Source organism: Anabrus simplex, chromosome 1 (assembly GCF_040414725.1).
Source record: "Anabrus simplex isolate iqAnaSimp1 chromosome 1, ASM4041472v1, whole genome shotgun sequence".
Taxonomy (NCBI): Eukaryota; Metazoa; Arthropoda; class Insecta; order Orthoptera; family Tettigoniidae; genus Anabrus; species Anabrus simplex.
The window spans coordinates 98,615,686-98,636,602 of NC_090265.1; positions in this window are offsets into that span (position 1 = coordinate 98,615,686).

The following is a 20,917-nucleotide window of genomic DNA, read 5'->3' on the forward strand; positions in this document are numbered from 1 at the left end:
GCACCTGGCGAGCCGAACATGTTCTCGGACACTCCCGGCACTGTTTCATACTAGGATACCTTGTGTTCACCCAGCCCCCGTGCCAGCGAAACTAACCAATGAAGGTTAAAATTCCCATCCTGGGATAATAATTCTCATAATTCTAGATTACAGAAGAACCGACGCACGGCTATGTAGGACCAGCTGGGAGAGGGGAAAGCGCGCATCCATGATGGTAAATAGTCATCCTGATGTTCCTTGCTTATTACTCATGGCAGGAGGTGACCCAAGCATCGAGCAAGAACGGAAGATTTCGGAAATTGATAGTAAAGGTTTGGCTAATAGCCCCTATTGAGAGCGATTTCTGCAACCCGGGATGGGAATTTTAACCTTCATTGGTTAGTTACGCTGGCACGGAGGCTGGGTGTAAGTGTCGTCTTCATAATCATTTCATCCTCATCACGACGTGCAGGTCGCCTACGGGGGTCAAATCGAAAGACCTGCACCTGGCGAGCCGAACATGTTCTCGGACACTCCCGGCACTAAAAGCCATACGCCATTTCATTTCACTGACTGAGCGACCCCGGAAGAGGGAGCAATACATACATACATACATACATACATACATACATACATACATACATACATACATACATACATACATACATACATACATACATACATACATACATACATACATACATACATACATACATACATACATACATACATACTGAGCTCATAATTCTAGATTACAGAACAACCGACGCACGGCTATGTAGGACCAGCTGAGAGAGGGGAAAGCGCGCATCCATGATGGTAAATAGTCATCCTGATGTTCCTTGCTTATTACTCACGGCAGGAGGTGACCCAAGCATCGAGCAAGAACGGAAGATTTCGGAAATTGATAGTAAATGTTTGGCTAATAACCCCTATTGAGAGAGATTTCTGCAATGCCATTAGAGAGGAATTAATCAATAAGTTTTGGAATCATTTGGTAAAGCTCACGTCACAGGGAAAAATATAATTAATTACGCCCAGAGAGAAGTTCACCTGTCCATCGCCAGAGTGGAAACGACACGAGGTAGGGTCATCCATTCATGAGACGCGGGAAAGTCACTCACGGAATTAATTCATTACGCCTGTGAAAGAAGCAGTAGAAATCAACGAACAACCATTGTGATCGGGAAAATAGGCGGAACCTCTGATGTGAGTGTTTTTCAGAAAAAATTGGTCTAGCGGTATAGAAGATGGGGTGATTGCACAACAAAGGGGACGCGTTGTCCTTTGGCAGTAGATTTCGTACAAACACTCCCTCTTCCACGACAGAACCCACTCAGCTTTCATCGGTCCGAGAGGGCGAACCTGCGACAATCGACACCAAGAAGATAACTTACAAAAATTCAAGAAGTTCATAGACTTTTGATCTCGAAAGCCGTATGGGCTTGAGAGAGGCAAGAAAAGTAAAGTGCTGAGACAACTTTAAATAAAGTTTAACAACAGTAATGCTGCAGTCATCGTAGTTCGACGGGAATATTGTGACACCGTGTAATAGCGATTACGAAGGTTTTAACGAACTTTTGTAAAGGAGATTAAAGTCTGTCTGTGTAGTCTGTTAACACGATCTTTTATTTACCTTACCACAGGGGAGCATTTGGTTTCGATTGAGAAGGCGAGGCGAACGTTATATCTTCCCACGGATACGCAGGAACGAACACCTGGCCGTTAGACGTTAGTAGCTTCATGCGGTCTAAGCAGTCACGAGGTTGGAAGAGTTGTGCATCGTACCTTTAAATTCTGTATGTTTCAAAGTGTTATTATATTAGACTATAATTCATCAGAAAAATAATTACTTTGTGTTCATCAAGACAAGTGCAGAGTCAGTGTAATTGATAAGTTAGTATTTAAGTGAAGAATGCCACCTATCATTACGAGGCACTAAGTATAGGAGGTTTCTGGCTTGCTAAATGGAGCCAAAATGACGCCACGTCAATCAGCACAATTACAGGTCTGTCTAATTCCATTATTATGTATTTGTAATTAGAAATGTAAATGCTTGTCCTCTTAAATAAGCAAAGCATGACACTGCGTTCTATATGTGGCGTGTGCAGAATTAAGTTTGTTGCGATGATGATTTTGTGTCAAGTCCACAGGATGTGTCCTAGGAAAAACTGTAGGTGCGTTTTTCGGTCATTTCTTAGCTGCAAGACGCGTAAAAATGTGTTAATTTTCTTAAAATGTGAAATTAAACATATATTACAATAAAAATCAGTTAATATATATTCACGCCGGTAAAAGTGGTAATAATGATAAAGTAAAGGTAACAATTATAAGTGTGTTAAAGTGAAATAATAACAATATTCACGCTAGGACTAAATTGACATAATAGTAATAATACTAAAATAATGCATTCAGTGTTTGTGTGAGCGATGTTTACAATTTCATATCGAAATCCAGTGAAGTGAGATAACTTTTGGCATTTGGAAATTTATTTTCGCGACACGATGTATTTGAGTAATAAAGTCGCGGCATGCTATTTTGCTCCTGAGGTCTGGGAAAATTTAGATAAGTTATTGTGAAATTATCAGGAAGTTGTTTGGTTATGGGATGACTTGTACTTAAAATTCGATCAAGCTCAAGAAGAAATGAATCGAAGTAAGGAATAAAATATTCATGTGAATAACTCGAAACGTGAAAGCATCAATGGCAACATTAAAAACCTCTATGGGGAGGATACTTTTAAGGAGGATTCAAAATTCAGCAAATTAAGGAGAAAGAATTCTATTCTTCTTTGTGCTTTCTACTGTGCTGCAGGGACCATAACATCATTCCCAACTGCGTGAAGCGGAAGCACACGTTAAATACACCGAAGGCCAGGAGAATATATCAACGCGCTAGCAAGGCTCTGGTGACCGAGAGAGTGCCTTCCACTCGTAGGGAACTGGATTCAGTCTCCCGAGAGCTTTTCCGTTTACACCTGCTGTTAAGCAACACTCTCTCGCAGGAATTGTGGTTGACTTTCGATCGCATTACTACTATACAGGCTGAACGAAAATTCAACCAGGTGTCGTTCAGACAGAAATCAAAGTTCCTTCGTCTAGCTCAAAAACAGGTGGTCTCTCGCACAAACCCGGATGCTAGTAAAACTGTCGTCATTATTTACAAGAAATCCTTGGACGAGAACCAAACGGCAATTCTAGCTAGGGGCCTTAATTTCTCTGTCGCTCCCTCCAAAATTCCAACTGGGGAGTTAATTACTTTCGTTGAGGCAGCCATCCACAAACTACCTACGGTTGAGGCTGAGGAGTTAAGACAGAAATGTGTGGGACTCATAAGGTCCGCTGTTGTACCCGCGCCCAATTTAACAAGAGGCGAAAGGAGAATTCTGAAGGAACTTAGAGATGATCCTGTACTGACCATTCTTTCGGCTGATAAGGGTAATGCGACAGTGGTTATGGACACTGACGAATATGAGAATAAGATCTCGGCTATATTGTCAGAGTCTGTTTACAGACTGAGCTCACGTGACCCCACCACTCGTGTGTCCAACGCCACCGTGAAGCTCTTAAGGCAATCTTCAATTCCAAATGAGAAGGCCAAACATCTGTCCCCGGGGAATGCAGTGCCACCTAGATTATATGGGCTGCCTAAGATCAATAAAAAAGATGCTACCCTCAGACCAATTGTTAGTGCGATAGATTCTCCTACGTTAGCTCTGGCTAAATACCGAAGCAAATTACTTCAGCCACACATACGACGAACTGAATCATACGTCAGGGACTCTCGGTATTTCGTCAACAAGCTGTCAACCATGACCCTTCAAACTAATGCACTTTTGGTGAGTTTCGATGAGGAGTCCTTGTTCACTAAAGTGCCGATTGAATCGGTCATTTCTGTCACTGAACACCTATTCCCTGAGTACATTACTAAGCTATTTTACCACTGCATGACTTCCAGCTATCTCTTGTGGTGTGGGAATTTTTACGAACAGACGGACGGAGTGGCCATGGGAAGTCAACTTTCGCCCGTAGTGGATAATTTTTTATGGAGCATTTTGAGTAGGAGGCTATTTCTTCGCGCCCGTCAAACCTATGATATGGTGGAGGTATGTTGATGATGCATTTGTGGTCTGGACAGAAGGTCCTGAGAAACTTCATCTGTTTCTAAATCATCTAAATCAGCAATATCCTTCAATAAAATTCACCATGGAGATGGAGTGGGACGGATGCCTTCCTTTCTTTGATTTTCTAGTAAGGAAAAAACCGGACAGCTCCTTAGGGCATACCGTCTATCGTAAGCCCACCCACAGAAATTGCTATCTTCATGCAGATTCTCACCACCATCCAGCACAAAAACAAGGCATTCTCACGACACTCGCCAAGAGGGCGAGATGAATTTGTGAGCCATCATATATCGCCCTGAAGTTTTTCCATGGTTTCCCATTTTCACAGCCTCAGCATTTGCCTGGTGTAAACGTTGGAAACCACGGAAAACAATCTTCAGGGCTGCCGACAGTGGGGTTTGATCCCACTATCTCCCGGATGCACGCTCACAGCTGGGCGCCTCTAACCGCGCGGCCAGCTCGCCCGGTCCTTCGGGTTGAGCAGCGGTCGCGTGGTAGGCCATGGTCCTCCGGGGCCGTTGCGCCATGGAGTTCGGTTTATCATTATATTTATTATTATTATTATTATTATTATTATTATTATTATTATTATTATTAAAAATGCATCGCAACTGGGAAATATCCCGGTGGCAATGGCCACTTACAGTAGCGTAATAATAAAGTATAAAAAATTATTACCCAACAATAACAACAACAAGAGTGCAACAAGCAATTCCGCGGAAAAAAAAGTATTCCAGAAAGCTACTAGTTTAACATTCTAAATCGAGTATCATATACAAATTCACACACAACTTAGGTATTTCCAGCGCTTGACATTTCTTCTAACAATACAATTACTCTCTGTTAATATGGGGATAAGTGAAAAGGTGATTTAATACTACCTTATTTTATAAAACGAATTAAAATAAGATAAAATATATACTTAACTAGTGTATCTTTTAGACATAACAGTGTATAGGCTTTTGGGCTAATGCCGTGTCAAGAAAAAGGTGAAAATTCTTAACGTTTCGCTCTTAGCTGATAAGGGTAATGCGACAGTGGTTATGGACACTGATGAGTATAAGAATAAGATCTCGGCTAGGCCTATATTGTCAGAGCCTGTCTACAGAATGAGCTCACGTGATCCCACCACTCGTGTGTCCAACGACACCGTGAAGCTCTTAAGGCAATTTCACTTCCAAAAGAGGAGACTAAACATCTGTCCCCGGGGGATGCAGTGCCACCTAGATTATATGGACTGCCTAAGATCCATAAAGAAGATGTTCCCCTCAGACCTATTATTAGTGCGATAGATTCTCCTACGTATGCTCTGGCTAAATACCTAAACAAATTGCTTAAGCCACACATAGGACGTACTGAATCATACGTCAGGGACTCTCGGTATTTCGTCAACAAGCTGTCAACCATAACCCTTCAACCTAATGCACTTTTGGTGAGTTTCGATGTGGAGTCCTTGTTCACTAAAGTGCCGATTGACTCGGCCATGTCTCTCATTGAACATCTGTTCCCTGAGTACATTACTAAGCTATTTTACCACTGCATGACGTCTAGCTATTCCTTGTGGGGTGGGAATTTTTACGAACAGACGGACGGAGTGGCTATGGGAAGTCCACTTTCGCCCGTAGTGGCTAATTCCTAGGGGCATTTTGAGGAAGAGGCTATTGCTTCGGCGCCCGTCAAGCCTATGATATGGTGGAGGTATGTTGATGATGCATTTGTGGTCTGGACAGAAGGTCCTGAGAAACTTCATCTATTTCTAAACCACCTAAATCAGCAACATCCTTAAAGTAAATACAATCAACAGCCTAGCCAAATTACAATAGTAAAAGACATAGTAATAATATAAAGTAAAATAATGTGGAGAAATGAGAGAGGACCTAGAAGGATGGGATGATGGTCTACATTGGACCGAAACTAGCACCTATTAATATCATTGTAATGTTTTTGTAAAAACATCAAATGATTTTTTAGTATTGAGAAGGTGGAATATTAAAATTTTGTATTTACTTTAAGCTTAGTCTCAACTCAATACGGAACCTAACAATGAAGTTTATCAGCAACATCCGTCAATAAAATTCACTATGGAGATGGAGTGGGACGGATGCCTTCCTTTCTTGGATGTTCTGGTAAGAAAGAAACCAGACGGCTGCTTAGGACATACCGTCTATCGTAAGCCTACCCACACAAATCGCTATCTTCATGCAGATTCTCACCACCATTCAGCACAAAAACAAGGCATTCTCACGACACTCGCCAAGAGGGCGAGACGAATTTGTGAGCCATCATATATCCAGGTGAAGATGGACACGCTCAAAGTCGCGTTCAAGGGTAATGGTTACAGCGGTTTGCAGATTCATGGAGTCCTACATCCCAGAGAAACGACCAAGCAAAGCTCACAGAAGGAAGAAGTGAAGGGAACTGCCTATTTGCCTTACATTCACAACACCACAGATCGAATTGACAAGATCCTCCGCAAACACAATATAAAACCGTGTTTGGCACCGCCACTAAAATTGCTCACAGTCTGAGTAAAACTAAGGACAACCCCGACCCGAACGGGAATCGAATCCGGGACGCCTGGACCAAATGCCAGAGCACAAATCATTTAGCCACTGAGCCGGGCGTATGTCCGATAGAGATGTGGAACTGGAGATTAGAACAAGCTTTGAAACACTTTGCATTCCAAACCTTTAAATACTATCATATATTGAAAGTATTTAAATTTTAAACTGACATAAAAAACACATTTTTCTTATTGTTTTTCCACTTACCAGAATATGATATGAGTTCTATAGCTTTCAAGGAGCTTTCACCATGAATCTCTATAGAAATGGGTGCCATACACAGCGTGCGTCCTCCTTCTAGTTTCTTTCAGAACTAACGGAGAGATTTATGAATTACGTAATATATAAAGGTATGAGAAATATAGCCTACAGCATGGAATTATGACTGTAAATTATCTGCATTTCCTTTATGAGTATTAAACAATAATTTCAATGCATGATGAATACAAGTTGACTCGACGTAATGAATCATAAAAATGCCATAAAGCTTCTGCTTTTCGTATTAACAACGTATGATATTATTGGATATGGTCAATCACAACTTCGACATATTGGGTAAGAAATGGTGAAAAAATGAATTTTTTAACAGTGCCAAAGGTAACACGGTTTTTTTTTCTGGACCCGAAGACCTAAGTACAAATGGCGTTGCTATCTATTAGGCAGTACTATTAGACAGTACCACATGCCTGATAGAACAGGCCTGAGGGAGTTTTTAAAAAGTAACTATGATCGGCGAAAAACGGTAAATAAAAATGTAAACAGACTCTGGGATGGGTTTAAAGCAATTGTTAAGGAATATGAAAATAGGTTTGTACCTTTAAAGGTGGTGAGGAATGGTAAAGATCCACTATATTATAACAGGGAAGTAAAGAGACTAAGAAGGATGTGCAGGTTGGAAAGAAATAGAGTTAGAAATGGCAGTGGAAGTAAGGAGAAATTGAAGGAACTTACAAGGAAATTGAATCTAGGAAAGAAGTCAGATAAGGATAACATGATGGCAAGCATAATTGGTGGCCATACAAATTTTAGTGAAAAATGGAACAGTAAGTATAGGTACTTTAAAGCAGAAACAGGTTCCAAGAAGGACATTCCAGGAGTCATTAATGAACAAGGGGAGAGTGTATGCGAGGATCTTCAAAAGGCAGAAGTATTCAGCCACCAGTATGTAAAGATTGTTGGTTACAAGGATAATGTCCCGATAGAGGTGGTGACTAATAATAAAGAAGTATTAAAATTTACCTATGATAGCAATGACATTTACAGTAAGATACAAAAGTTGAAAACTAGAAAAGCAGCTGGAATTGATAAGGTTTCGGGGGATATACTTAAGACAATGGGTTGGGATATAGTACCATATCTGAAGTACTTGTTTGATTATTGTTTGCATGAAGGAACTTTAACCAAATGAATGGAGAGTTGCTATAGTAGCCCCTGTGTATAAAAGAAAGGGTGATAGACATAAAGCTGAAAATTACAGGCCAGTCAGTGTGACATGAATTGCATGTAAGCTCTGGGAAAACATTCTTTCTGATTATATAAGACATGTTTGCGAAATTAATAACTGGTTTGATAAAAGGCAGTTTGGATTTAGGAAAGGTTATTCCACTGAAGCCCAACTTGTAGGATTCCAGCAAAATATAGCAGATATCCTGGATTCAGGAGGTCAATTGGACTGTATCGCGATTAACCTGTCTAGATTAGGGTAGATCATGGGGGACTACTGGCAATAATGAGCGCAATTGGACTTGACAAAAGAGTGACTGAATGGGTGGCTCTGTTTCTAGAAAATAGAACTCAGAGAATTAGAGTAGGTGAAGCTTAATCTGTCCCTGTAATAATTAAGAGGGGAATTCCTCAAGGCAGTATTATTGGATCTTTATGTTTTCTTATATATATCAATGATATGTGTAAAGAAGTGGAATCAGAGATAAGACTTTTCGCAGATGATGTTATTCTGCACAGAGTAATAAATAAGTTACAAGATGGTGAGCAAGTGCAAAATGACCTCGATAATGTTGTGAGGTGGACAGTAGGCAATGGTATGATTATAAATGGGAATAAAAGTCAAGTTGTGAGTTTCACAAATAGGAGAAGTCCTCTCAGTTTTAATTACTGCGTTGATGGGGTGAAAGTTCCCTTTTGGGGATCATTACAAATGCCTAGGTATTAATATAAGGAAAGATCTTCATTGGGGTAATCACATAAATATGATTGTTAATAAAGGGTACAGATCTCTGCACATGGTTATGAGTGTATTTAGAGGTTGTAGTAAGGATGTAAAGGAGACAGCATATTTGTCTCTGGTGAGACCCCAACTAGAGTATGGTTGCAGGGTATGGGACCCTCACCAGGATTACTTGACTCAGGAACTGGAAAATTCCAAAGAAAAGCAGCTCGATTTGTTCTGGGCGATTTCCGACAAAAGAGTAGCGTTACAAAAATGTTGTAAAGTTTGGGCTGGGAAGACTTGGGAGAAAGGAGACGAGCTGTTCGACTAAGTGGCATATTCCGAGCTATCAGTGGAGAGATGGCGTGGGAGGATTTCAGTAGACGAATAAGTTTGGGTGGCGTCTTTAAAAGTCGGAAAGATCACAATATGAAGTTGGAATTCAAGAGGAGAAATTGGGGCAAATATTCGTTTATAGGAAGGAGAGTTTGGGATTTGAATAACTTACCAAGGGAGATGTTCACTAAATTTCCAATTTCTTTGCCATCATTTAAGAAAAGGCTAGGAAAAACGACAGATAAGGAATCTGCCACCTGGGCGACTGCCCTAAATGCAGATCAGTAGTGACTGATTGATCATTGTTCAAGTAGAAGAATAACAGTAGCTCTTTGAAATTTCAATGCAAAAATTAGCGCAACCACCACTGTTGTTGAATTCAGAAATGTCATCGGTAAATTCGGTACTGGAGAGAGAAATGACAGAGGAGAAAGACTTCTCCAGTTTTGTATTGCACATCAATTATGTGTGACGAATACTGTTTTACAACATGATATTCGTAGGTTGTACACATGGAGTTCGCCTGGTTATCTTTATAGGATTCAAATAGGCTTCATATTGACCAAAACTCGATCCAGATCGTCTGTCGTTCATGACAAAACCAGGAGATGACTGTGGAATAAATCATCGACTGCTATTTATGACCTTTAAACTACGATTCAGGAATATACATCGTGTGCAGTGTCGAGAAAGGTGCTGAATGAAGACAATCTTAAGACATTTGGAGTGGAAATACTACAAGTCCCTCAAAGACCCGAAGAGACTGAAATACAGACGCAAAATTCGCACGGGAACTCCTCAGGAATAATATAGCATAAGGAGCGATCAGAATGTTTCCGTTCGACGGCCGTACAGTCCTGAATCGGGATGCCAGTGAATTAAATTCACCGTGAACATTGAGGTAGTCATCCCACCGACGCACGGGTTGAAGATCTCCGTGTGGTAAAACACCGGGTCCCGCTGCGTGAAGAAGTCCGTAACCGTCTGCTGCACATCCTCGTCCGAGAAGAAGCCTCGACCCTTCAAGACCTTTTCTGAGGGGACCGAATATCAAGATGGAGAAATCAGGACTATAGGCCTCATCCACCTCCCACTTGTTGTTGTCCGTAATGGTTGAGGCTGGCCTCCCAGATCGTCCGGCGTCTTATGTCGAAACGCGACGCACAAGGAACATGGTGCACCATTCCACAACGGTGGTTTTCGACAGACATGCTGCCCTATACACAGTCTTCATTGTTAGATGGATGACCACCGGTATTTGGAGTTCGGCAGCCAAGAACTGAATAACAGCACGTTGGTCCTGTTTGGACGTATTTGGTAATAACGTCGCCATACTTCCCCTGGCCGCATTTAATGCACGCACCTCTGCACGACACGACTGCCACACTAATCCATTGGCCTGCATGTCCGTGCTTATATACCCGACGCGGAGTTCCGGTACGTTGCATGTCCACTGCAGTAACACCCTAAAACGGAAACTTTTGAATCACGCCTTATTGGACCAAGCTATTTATGATTCTGAAGATGATAGGGATCAGATACCGAGAACGAAGAATTATCTACAATCTGTATAAAAATCAGTCTGCAGTGATAAGAATCGAGGGCTTTGAAAAAGAAGCAGCAATCCAGAAAGGAGTGAGGCAAGGCTGCAGTTTGTCCCCTCTCCTTTTCAATGTTTACATAGAACAGGCAGTAAAGGAAATCAAAGAGAAATTTGGAGAGGGAATCACAGTCCAAGGAGAGGAAATCAAAACCTTAAGATTTGCCGATGATATTGTTATTTTATCTGAGACTGCAGAAGATCTTGAGAAGTTGCTGAATGGTATGGATGAAGTCTTGGGTAAGGAGTACAAGATGAAAATAAATAAGTCCAAAACAAAAGTAATGGAGTGCAATCGAACGAAGGCAGGTGATGCAGGAAATATTAGATTAGGAAATGAAGTCTTAAAGGAAGTAGATGAATATTGTTACTTGGGTAGTAAAATAACTAACGATGGCAGAAGTAAGGATGACATAAAATGCAGACTAGCACAAGCAAGGAAGAGCTTTCTTAAGAAAAGAAATTTGCTCACTTCAAACATGGATATCGGAATTAGAAAGATGTTTTTGAAGACTTTCGTGTGGAGCATGGCATTGTATGGAAGTGAAACATGGACGATAACTGGCTCAGAAAGAAAGAGAATAGAAGCTTTTGAAATGTGGTGTTACAGAAGAATGTTGAAGGTGAGATGGATAGATCGAATCACGAATGAAGCGATACTGAATCGAATTGGTGAGAGAAGATCGATTTGGCTAAATTTGACGAGAATAAGAGATAGAATGATAGGACACATCTTAAGAAACTCAGGACTTGTTCAGTTGGTTTTTGAAGGAAGTGTAGGTGGTAAGAACGGTAGGGGTAGACCAAGGTATGAATTTGACAAGCAGATTAGAGCAGATGTAGGATGCAATAGTTATGTAGAAATGAAAAGGTTAGCACATGATAGGGTGACATGGAGGGCTGCATCAAACCAGTCTATGGACTGATGACTTAAACAACAACAACAACAACAACAACAACCGAGATGAGGCTTTCTCCCACGACATCGAGTCATCGAAAATGCAGGATCGTGATCACGAATAGCAGATACTAGAACAGCGAAAACAGCTCCAAAAGTCCGGATTATACAATCGGTAAAGGCTGCCGAACTGTCCTGTGAAATTCAACTAAATTGTCGTCAAGATAAACATGAATACATAACTGGCTTTTGTGAAGAAATCGAGGCACACATCAATCGTAACGGAGGAACACGTGACCTTTACCGCAAAGTTAGGCTGTTATCAAATAAATTGAAACCCAGAATGTGGTCAATAGAAGATGCCAGGGGTAGTAAAATACATGACTTTGTGAATACAGTAGAACTTCGATATCTCGAACCACCTCGGGAGCTAAATTTTGTTTCGGGTTATCGAAATTTCGAGATATAGACAATACAGTTTTTGAGCATGTATAGCACATAATTGAATCATATGTTTTTGCGGGCTTATATTGAATACATTATTTTTAACAGTATTTAAAAATATAGAAACTCTATTTTACAAAACAAAGCAAAATCATTTCTGTACAGGCCATGAAGGCCCTTGGAGGGGTGAAAGGTAAAAACTTTCACTATCCGTAACCTCGGCACTTGATAGTGTAGAGTGATTAGCTCTACGCCCGGCCACCTTTGCCCCCAGGAATTAACCTGGTACTCATTTTTGGTGTAGGCTGGGTGAACCTCACGGGCATATGCACCTCCGGAAGTGGAAATCTCATTTCTTAAATTTTACGACTTCCTGACGGCGATTCGAACCCAGGTCCTTCCGGGCGAGCCGAGCGCGCCTTTACCGCCTCGGCCAGTTAGCCCCTAACTCTATTTTACGGCATCACTAATTATAACCCTTATTATAATAATTTTCTAGGAGACAAAATACTGTGGCCTACATACAGTAGTGAAAGAAGAAACATATCTTGTTTAATACCTTTCAAAAAAAAAAAAGCCGTTAGTCTCTTCTGTTTCCTCCCCTCGCGTTGAAACTTCTCGTCAATAAAACGCAGCCGAGATTCGTACGCCGAGTTCGATAGCTGCTGTCGCTTAAGTGCGGCCAGTATCCAGTATTCGGGAGATAGTAGTTTCGAACTCCACTGTCGGCAGCCCTGAAAATGGTTTTTCGTGGTTTCCCATTTTCACACCAGGCAAATGCTGGGGCTGTACCTTAATTAAGGCCACGGCCGCTTCCTTCCCACTCCTAGCCCTTTCCTATTCCATCGTTGCCGTAAGACCTATCTGTGTCGGTGCGACGTAAAACAACTAGCCAAAAAAAAAAAAAAAAAAGAATAGATTCGTACATGGAGCTAGTCTTCCGCAACTTCGGGGGTTGCTTTCGTTCATGACAGGAAATTAATTCACACCCGAGGAACAGCCAGGCTTCGCCGATTTTCCGATAATTAGAAGTTTTAGTTTTTCAGTTCAATTCACATTGACTACCGGGATCACTGCAAACTAGGCCTACTTGTTAACTGTTCCTCACAAACCACAAATGCCGTATTGCACAGTTAATATTGCCACAAAATTCGAGATACATGGTACTTTTTGCTTCAAGGGAGGAAATGTTTGCTTCGATAAATCTAGACGTTCGTGTATCCGAATTTCGAGTAATAGAGAAATAAATACATGTGAAGAATGGGATGAACGGCCGGGAAATTTAAGTTACTTCTAGATACTGAAAATGGAAGTAATGGAGGTTCGAGATATCGAGGTTCGAGTGTGTATTAAGTAGATGTAAGGGATACTGTGAGGATCTCTACAAAGGAAGAATATTACAACCAAGCACAGACTTGAAATGGAACCAGACATCCTTACTCAAGAGATGAAACAGGCAATTGCATCAATAAAGTTCGGTAAGGCACTATGCCCAGATGGCGTAGCAGGCGACATAGGTGTGCAGATCATCACATACAACAAGGTTTGGAGACACGACATGTGGCCAGCTGACTGGGTTGCATACATTTTTGTCCCTCTGCACAAGAAGGGTTGCACAGCCAAAAGTGACAATTATAGAACCTTAGTCCTCTTTTTACAAGCAAGTAAGATCCTGTTATACCGGGTGGTACAACTGCCTCTGTCTTTTCACGAACATATGAAACCTGCTAGGAATTAAATATCTCTTAGTCCTATCCTTCGCAACATTTACAGCAATTTTATATGCAGTTAGCCCGATGTAGATTTTCCAGCATAATGCAAAAACGGTACAAGAGGAAGTAAGTGAGGCCCATCTATAAAACACTGTACCATTTTATGTAGATCGGAGTCCAATACTCTAGTCAGTTTCACGAAATGTTACTGTACTGTACAAACCATAGCCACTTTTACATCTATCGACAAGGAATTGCGCAGCTGACTGGTCCAAGAGGCCAGTTTCTTTTGATATAAATGGGCGGTCACGGTATCATACCAAACGTGATAGTTTAGTACCAATTACAGACATGCCAATTCACCGCTATTTTGTATAATCTCATTACATCGAAATGTTTTTCTTCTTCCTTCTTAATCTGTTTATCGTCCAGGGTTGGCTTTTCCCTCGGACTTAGCGAGGGATCCCACCTCTACCGCCTCAAGGGCAGTGTCCTGGAGTTTTAGATATCGGGTCGGGGATACAACTGGGGAGAATGACCAGTACCTCGCCCAGGCGGCCTCATCTGCTATACTGAACAGGGGCCTTGGTGGGAATGGGAAGATTGGAAGGGATAGACAAGGAAGAGGGAAGGAAGCGGCCGTGGCCTTAAGTTAGGTACCATCCCGCCACTTGCCTGGAGGAGAAGTCGGAAACCACGGAAAACCACTTCCAGGATGGCTGAGGTGGGAATCGAACCCACCTCTACTCAGTTGTCCTCCCGAGGCTGAATGGACTCCGTTCCAGCCCTCGTACCACATTTCAAATTTCGTGGCAGAGCCAGGAATCGAACCCGGGCCTCCGGGGGTGACAGCTAATTACACTAACCACTACACCACAGAGGCGGACAACGTGTATTTTACAGTAGTTTATAATTTACGTCAGGTAAATGCTGTACAGCAGATGTGATAGGTTACGCCGTGCAATTACTACCATTAGAGCGTTCAGTGGAAGCATAAAACCGGGCCACGAGAGTGTAAAGCATCAGTAACTTTCCGAAGCGAGAACTTTCGCTCTCATCGTGAATACAGAGTTATAAGGTTGGAACATTTACCCTGGAAGAAGCTGCGCGGAATAATGCAGGGTAGGCTTAGCTGAGTAGGGTACTTGGAGCAGTGAAGTGTTGAACTCTTATTGAGTCATGCCTTTTTCCATTTTTCATTTCGTACTCTCCTAGGAGTCCTTTACGAAGACTTGACTTTTCTGAAGTCTCAGATATTATTCTAAGGAAGTTATAATAAACAGACATAATAAATATCGCCACGTAAGCACCGACTACGGACAAATACACCTGAAACATTATTCTGGACTCGTTCAGCCAAGTGATACTCCATGCGTAGGCAATGGTTGCAACTATCTAGGCTTAAGGGAGGTTCGGCCTCGCGTTGTAGGGGCAACGCGTCCACCTGTCACCTCGCGGCCACGGGTTCGATTTCCGGCTGGGTCAATGGTTTTTAATTGTAAATGATTAATATCCCTGGCATGGGCACTGGGTGTTTGTGTCGTCCTTAACGTGCCTCTGTGGATCCGTGGTAGAGTGTCGGCTTCCGGATCCCAAGATAGCGGGTTCAAACCCGGCAGAGGTAGTCGGATTTTTGAAGGGCGGAAAAAAGTCCATTCGACACTCCATGTCGTACGATGTCGGCATGTAAAAGATCTCTGGTGATACATTTGGTATTTACCCGACAAAATTAATTAAATCTCGGCCATAGACGCCCAAGAGAGATCCGGTTTACTCTGTCTGCCATCTAGCGGACCTAGAGTAAAACGGGACGTCGAAATTGACGAGCAGACAGCCAGATGGCGTCAAATCGAAATGTCTGCACACGGTAGCTGAGGCCATACGATTATTATTATTATTATTATTAACGTTTCTTTCCTCACATTCAACACTTTACACTTCCGCGATTGCAATTACACGCAGGTTCATAACATATAGTGCAAGTAGGGGCAAACAATCTTTCAGGGTCGACGCCCCGAACAAATAGCATTTTAATAAAGAGAAGGCTTAAGGGAGACATGATTCTTTAACACACTGCGGTCTTTGCAGTAGGTCAAACCTGTCTGCACATTCGAGTTCAGAACTTGTAATATACGTGATCAGTTTCGAAGCAATAGCTTAGATTATTCCATTAGTACAGAGATACGAGACATACTCTCTGTCGCCTGGACTGGTTACGTGCTACTAATCATAGTCAGCGTGTGGTCTTATTCAGAGTTCGAATCTGTTCACAAGATTTTTAATTTTATTTTTATACTATACTCGTTAAAAGCATGTCCCGTACCTTCAGGGTTTTCAAACGCGATAGGTTTTACACGACACGGGAAACAAAATAAACAACATTCACAACAATAAGAGAAATGGAAGCACACTTACCTAAAGTCAGCCCTAATAAAATGTCGTGAAAAAGAACAAGACAACAAACTGGGCCCAAAGAGGTCAGGCGCATTAAGTAAAAATTAGCCAGCAAATTACCGACTGAAATGACAAAACTAGTTTAACAGAAAATTTTAGAAACTTTAATTTTCAGAAAAGAATTAGATCAACGTCGTCTTAGGATGTCTTGAATTTCTGGAAGATCTCGATGATTTAGGAGCACTTGTAGAACTAGTGTTCGAACGAACTCGTAAGATATTCATTCTCTGCACAAACAAGGTTATTATCACTGACGATTTCGAACAGTTCACAGGTAACGAAGAAGTCTGATTGAACTTGACGATTACGATATAATGCCACTGACACTGAAGTTAACACAGTCAAGAAAAATCAAATTGAACTTGTAATGTTAATTGAGATTGAATCTGTGAGGTATCAGCCAAGGAAGAAAATAAACATGTCACTTTATCACAGTTGGCTGAATAATAACGAAAAGAAAGGAAAGGAAACTATTTCACTTATGAACACCTTCAGGTTCACACAGTTCGATTACGAAATAAACTAAAGAATCTTATTCTGTAAATTTAGTTCCGTTCACTATTGAATAAGGTTGAAATAAAATACTGCTTGTTCTAGAACTGTCCAGAGTTTGGCACAAGTCTTATCCTAATAATTAATAAACGTTTTATGCGTGTTTATTACACCTCTTCATTTAAACACACACTTTAGTCTCAGTTTTATCAAGATTCTGATCACTTGAAAAAATCGAAGTTCGTTGGCACGGTTAGACTCTATTAATTATGTCAGTAACTTGGTAAAGTAAGCGTATTCGTAAAAGTACTCTATCCCTTGGTAAACTAAATTATGTACAGTTTGATATTTCACTGTCAGAAAAGTTCTAACACTTGTTAAATATAAAGGCTGAATTATGTACAAGTTGATATTTCACAGTCAGAAAAGTTTTATCACTTTTAGAGTTAAATCACTGAGTCATGAAAATGTACAGCTTGTTGTTTCACTGTCATAAAAAGTTCTGTCACCTCATGAAATTCTGACATAAAATTATGCTCAAGAGCTTGGTAAAGTAGAATCGTACTCATGAGAAGTATAAGTTTGAACTACACTGTTCACATAAATAGTTAATCACTCAAAATGTATTCGTCATTTAGTAGAACTGCTATTGTCACACGCAACACGATGCGAAAATATTTTAAGTCTGATCGAAGCGTTGCAGAGTTAGAGTTCCGTAACGCGGACTTCAACGTTCGTCGAGGTCGAACTGGAGTCTCACATTACGGCGGCGAAGTATGACCATCAGCCGAACGACAGACCTCGACTGTGGCACAAAGTACACTGATTTCACAAGCGAAATGCCTGCCCTTTTTTACGGGATCTCGGAAAATTGAATTAATATCTTCTTTAATATTTGATATATTTCTTCCAATGTCGGGGATAATGATCACAAGAAATTGGACTACACGATGATGTAGTTCGTTTTCCCGTACGGTAATCCAATCAAGAGATATTGACGATAGAACGTATCGAATTTTCCATCGGCTGACGCAATCTGGCCTTGACCGTGTCCCTCAGGTCGTGACGTCACAGCACCACCCTACTCTCAGCTGGTGTGCTTGTAGGTTGCCGGATGTGATCGCTTGGCGCGGAATAGAACTTTATACATCGAGGACTCTATCTCGGGCTAACATTCCTGGTACATTTTCCCGCTCTCTCCATGAGAAAGAAAATCCGATCATGGTTTTCTTTTGTCTAGTGTTCCCGATGATAATATTTCTGTAAATTGGCGGAATCGTAGATTCCTTCCAGGTTTCCATTAATTCGCTTACTTTATAGGCTCCATTATCAAGGACTTCTGTGATCCTATAAGGACTTTATAATAATCAGAGGATTTAAATAAGGAGTAACACACTTAGAATTAATGCAATTGTTTTCCATCTGCCGGATTAAAGCCCTAGCTTCTTCCCGATATTTTCTGGAATAGAGTAAGGTCGTTTTTTATCCCGGACATTCAAATGGTATTGAAAATTCTTCATCACACCAGGTTTGTCAATGAAGACATCTGAATATTCATTGAACAATGTATGGATCGCCTCTGCCACCTGAGAATTTAACTCTGGGCTTCCAGTTACACTGACAGAAAATGCGAAGTCAAGTCTACCCAAGTCGAACTCATCTTTAATGATGGGCACTTCCTGGCCCTCGACTTGTCCCTCTTCATCGGGTATACCCTCTTCATCGATAGGCGGAGCATCGCTCTTATTGTCTTCGGAATTAATTATAGGGGCATCCAGACCCTGGCACTTCATATCTTTACTATTCAACAGTTGTAATTCTACAGAGTTAACACTGAAAAACTTCAAGCTATTAGCACGATAGTCAATAACACCACCATACTTGACAATAAAATCAAACCCCATAACAATGTTAAATTTCATCTGTGTGATTACTAGGAATATGTGTTCGAAGTAGACACCTTCAATTTCAACTGTCAGGAATGCCTGCGTCTTACACTTGATGAATTTGTCAGGTACAATCCCTTTAACCTTAAGTTGGGCGACTGGCATTAGGAGTACATCCTCTGTCTTCTTTAATTGGTCAATCAATCTGTCGGAGACTAATGAAACTTGGGCTCCGGAGTCGACTAAGGCAGTTCTAATGAGATGGACTAGAGTGACATTAATGACTGGGAGACTACGTTACATTCTAGGGATAACAATTGTAGAATCTTCGTACAGTAGTTCATTATCATCTAGGTGCCAATAGTTGATGTTCGTGATACAAAAGATCTCTTCTTCACAGCGGTTTTTAGGCAATCCTATTGCTGGGAAATTAAAGTTTTTTATTGCGCCCTTCAATTCAATATTTGGCTTGGACGTCTCATTCCGTCTACCAATATTTTCTTTATACTCCAGTGAAGCGGCGCCTGGTAATTCTTCGTCCTGATTCCTACGTTGAACGTATTCACGAGTGTCTCCCACCTTCTTTCTATTTCGGCCCTTTGAGCACCTTGGTCTGGGTCAGGTGATTCAGTGGGCTTTTTCCAAGTTTGATTACGCTCATAGGGCGTTCTACTCTCATATGGGCGTCTTCGAAATCTTCGAAAACGAGAAGGTGGATCTCTTCTCTGTTCCATTTCCGCGCGAGGTTCAGGGTTCGATCGCGGCTGTGACTTTATTTCCAAATGGTCATTTATGACATTCTTCTGTTTGTTAGTTTTAGTTGGATTCTGCCTGTCAGCAGTGTTCAATCTTCTCAGAACATCATCAAGGTGCTCTAAGTCCTGTACATTAGCTGTTACGAGAATCTCTTGAACGTGTGCAGGAAATTGAAGTGTCACTACCTGAATTAATTCATGCTCGGGTAGAGGCGGATCGAAAAACTGCATCGTCTTTAATTGTGAAAGTAAAAAATCTGAGTAACATGAGGAATTAATTGCCGTGTTGTATTTTCTTGAACATAATTGCAGCTCGATTAAATGCTGAATTTTTGAGTTCAAAATATTTTCAGTAATGCTTCTTTAAAGTCATCATACGTTTTAATATTGAACTTGAACGCTGAGTACCATGTTAGCACTCTTCGTTCTAGAAATCGCGAAGCTATTCGTAATTTGCAATCAGATCTAACTTGATTTTCCAAAAAATATTCATCAAGATTAAGGAGAAATTCCTTCGCGGTATATTCTTCTTTCCCAGAGAATTTCGCAGGTTTGTCATCTGACATTCTTATAACAGGAAAAATATTAGGAGTTTCTCCGCTAGTACTTCGAAATTTGGCGCCGTTCTGTCCTTTTCAATTTGAGAAACTTCGTTACTAAGTGTCTCAATTTTACCTTGAAGTTCTACTTTAATGGTTCAGACCTGACCACTAATTGAAACTTCTACCTCCTGAACTACTTTTTCGAGGTCTTGTTTGACTTCGGCAACATCGCGGCTTATACGGGTGATCTGTGTCTGCGCGCTATCTAGTTGGGATCTAACATGCTTGTCGGTCTCTTCTTGTTTAGATTTTAATAAGTCGACTTCGCTAGTTAATTTGTGAATGCCATTGTTAATTCGCGAATATTATCTTGTATTGAAGCTATCTTAGCTTGTGCTTCAGAAAGATGTCCATGCGATTCTTGAAATTCTGCTTTTAAGTTCCCTACTTGCTCAATTAATTATTGTGAAGTAGGAAAAGCAGTTTTTAAATCTGCAACTACTTGCCATGATATCTTTTATCACGTCAAAATCGCGAGTAAGGCGTTCATTAATTTCGAAAAACTGGGAATTCATTTTGGCAGTGGTTTCAGAAAATCTTTTCTCGATCTCCGAACCAGCTTTAGCAAGTCTACGCTCAAGATTCGTATTTACTTCAGAAAACTTACTATCTCTATTTTCTGTCATCTGAGTAATACGAGTTTCAAGATGGGTATTGGTTTCAGTATTTAGCTTCTTGAGTTGTTTTGTACTAGATTTTAAGGCGGTATTAGACTCGTTAATACGGTCTTTTAGGCTAGCGTTGGATTCATTAATACGTGCCTCCAAATTAACACCGAGTTGATTAGTGGCAGCGATGGACTCATTAATACGCGTCTCCAAATTAATATTAGATTCCTGAATACGTCGTCATAAATTGATGTTAAATTCCGTATTTCATTCAAGCTAATTTTTAGAGCTTCTATG